General features: G+C 46.0%; 1 pseudogene; it reads left to right on the forward strand.

The window, feature by feature from the left end:
- The first annotated feature begins 279 nt into the window (after positions 1-279).
- Positions 280-3221, forward strand: LOC123144966 (iron-phytosiderophore transporter YSL15-like; annotated as a pseudogene).
- The last annotated feature ends 239 nt before the right edge of the window (positions 3222-3460 follow it).

Here is a 3460-nt window from a genome sequence, read left to right on the forward strand (position 1 = left end):
CTTCCACAGTAGAGTGATCAGCCGAGCAGTACGACCTTGATCGTTGAGGTGAGCGATGCTTCCTGCTGGTTCTTGCTCGAAAATGCTGGCCAGATTTTGGTCTTGGTGAAGAAGAAAATTTTCTTCTTCTTGTTTAATTTGGTTTCGTGCTCCCGGTAGCAGCAGCTGCGGAGACAAGGAGCGGAGTCGACCATGGAGGTGATCGCGCCGGAGATCGAGAAGGACGAGGCCCTAGAGGGCGACAGGGAGTCGGACCCTGCGCTGGCGTCGACGCGCGAGTGGCAGCTCGAGGCCATGCCGCGGGTGGCAGGACGAGCTGACGGTCCGCGGCATGGTGGCGGCGCTGCTGATCGGGTTCATCTACACCGTCATCGTGCTGAAGCTCGTGCTCACCACGGGGCTGCTGCCCACGATGAACGTCTCCGCCGCGCTGCTCTCCTTCCTGCTGCTCCGCGGGTGGACGCGCCTGCTGGACCGCTTCGGCATCGTGTCCCGCCCCTTCACGCGGCAGGAGAACACCATCGTCCAGACCTGCGGCGTGGCCTGCTACACCATCGCGTTCGGCGGTTAGCATCGCATGATTCCTGGCCATGGAGGCCATGACTCCGGTCTCTGTAGTATAGTTTTGATTGATTGGTGTTTGTGACTGGCGCGCTGCAGGTGGGTTCGGGTCAACCTTGCTGGGCCTGAACAAGAAGACGTACGAGCTGGCCGGAGACTCGCCGGGCAACGTGCCGGGAAGCTGGAAGGAGCCACGGATAGGCTGGATGACGGGATTGCTCCTCGCTTGCTGCTTCGGGGGCCTCCTCACCTTGATTCCCCTCAGACAGGTCTCTTTCTTCTGGCTTCCCTCCAGTTTTTCCTACATGTTGTGTGCACTGTGTTGCTACGATACACGCTACACTACATTAGCTCATCCACACCGGATATATGCGCAACTTTAGCTTTTAATCTGTCTTCCCTTCAGTTTTTCAAGTAACGGTTGTATTTTCATTTTAGAATTTTTACAAATTTTAAGAAGATGACGAAATTCGTTACACGTTTGACAATTGCGCCTGGTTTTCATCTCGCTTGGCCACTCGATGATTTGACATGATAATGTATTCAGGGATTGGTCGTCGACTACAAATTAGTTTACCCAAGTGAGACCGCAACTGCCATTCTTATAAACGGCTTTCATACTGATCAAGGGGACAAGAATTCAAGGTATGTACATAGTGACCTTTCAGTCGTTAAACCAAGCAATTTGTGGTGAGTTCTTGATTTGTATGAATTGCTAATCTTACCTTCCATGCATGACAGGAAGCAAATCCGTGGATTCCTGAAATACTTTGGGGGTAGCTTTCTATGGAGTTTCTTCCAATGGTTCTACACCGGAGGCGATGGTTGTGGATTTGTTCAGTTCCCTACTTTCGGGTTGAAGGCCTGGAAGCAGACGTAATTCTTTTCACATGTTGTTTCTCAATTGTGGATCATCATAATTTGGATAATTAGTGATTTCACATAATTTGTGGCGTGTGATCTCTTAACTCCCCAGCTTATTATTTGTGTTTCAGATTCTACTTTGACTTTAGCATGACATACGTTGGTGCCGGGATGATTTGCCCACATATAGTAAATATCTCTACCCTCCTTGGTGCAATTATCTCATGGGGAATACTGTGGCCACTCATCAGCAAAAACAAGGGGGATTGGTACCCTGCAAAAGTACCAGAAAGCAGCATGAGAAGTTTGTACGGTTACAAGGTATCTACCACAACTCTTTTTTTCTTGGTGACAATCACATAAATTAATAGCAGACCATAATGGAAAATTGTATGTCACTGACCATAATTTCTTCACCACCTAGGCCTTCATATGCATAGCTCTCATCATGGGGGATGGCATGTACCACTTCATAAAAATTGTTGGCATCACTACTATGAGCATGTATAGACAATTTAGCCGCAAGCAGGTTGACAACAAAGATAAGAACAAAGGACAACATAAAATTCAGTGCATCATCATTCAAGGAATGAGTTTTATCTAATGTTGAGCAAATGAATTACAGCAAAAAATGTGGATGATACAGTCTCACTTGAGGAGTTTCAATGCCAAGAGATCTTCAAGAGAGGCCACATCCCCTCTTGGATGGCATATGCCGGTTATGTCTTGTTTAGTGTTCTTGCGGTGGTTACCATACCAGTAATGTTCAAACAAGTGAAGTGGTACTATGTAGTTATAGCCTATGTCTTCGCCCCCATGCTTGGATTCGCCAATTCCTATGGGACCGGGCTTACCGACATTAACATGGGCTATAACTATGGCAAGATCGCTCTCTTCGTCTTTGCCGGATGGGCCGGCAAGGAGGATGGTGTCATTGCAGGCCTTGTTGCTGGAACCTTAGTCAAGCGGCTGGTGCTTATCTCTGCCGATTTGATGCAAGACTTCAAGACGGGTTATCTCACTCAGACATCACCTAAATCCATGATGATCTCACAAGTTATTGGGACAACCATGGGTTGCATTGTCTCTCCCCTCACGTTCATGCTCTTCTACAAGGCATTTGATATTGGTAACCCAGATGGCACTTGGAAGGCACCTTATGCACTCATATACCGTAATATGGCGATACTTGGTGTGGAGGGCTTCTCAGTGTTGCCGAAGTATTGCCTTGCAATCTCTGGTGGATTTTTCGCATTTGCTGCAGTTTTGAGTGTAGCAAGAGATGTCATGCCACACAAGTATGCGAAGTATGTGCCTCTACCAATGGCAATGGCAGTTCCATTCCTTGTAGGTGGAAGCTTTGCTATTGATATGTGCATCGGGAGTTTGATAGTTTTTGCCTGGACCAAGATAAACAAGAAGGAGGCTGGCTTCATGGTGCCCGCAGTTGCATCTGCTTTGATATGTGGAGATGGCATATGGACGTTCCCTGCTTCCTTGCTTGCTCTTGCCAAGATTAAACCACCAATTTGCATGAAGTTTCTACCTGCAGCCTAGACTACTGAAAAGTATGCTAGGTGGCCAAAGATGCATTGAATTTTCATAGTTGTGCCTCACTGAACTATCTTTGCAGTGTGTTGTTTCATTTGAGATGCTTCGGTACTCAAGTTGTCTAGAGATGATACTGTAGTGTGTGGTTTTACGGTATTACAACTTGGAAGATTTTTCCTTTTCATTGATATTCTTGGGTGTTTATAACTGTATTTTATATCACATGTGCGTATTAAGTTAATGTGAATACATGGTATGTACTTTGTGCTTGTACATTTTTCAGATAACTTGATATTTTTGTTACTATATGGCCCTCACATGTATGTATCTTGTTTTTTACTCGTTCATGATCCGAGATTCGAGTATTGCTAAGCTAAGCATATATAAATGATCGCCTAATCACTTGTACATAAATGAACATACTAATTGAGTGGGCACAAGAATAGCATACCCTTTTCTGCGAAATAGCTTACAACTCAAACAA

This window comes from Triticum aestivum, chromosome 6D, assembly GCF_018294505.1.
Source record: "Triticum aestivum cultivar Chinese Spring chromosome 6D, IWGSC CS RefSeq v2.1, whole genome shotgun sequence".
Taxonomy (NCBI): Eukaryota; Viridiplantae; Streptophyta; class Magnoliopsida; order Poales; family Poaceae; genus Triticum; species Triticum aestivum.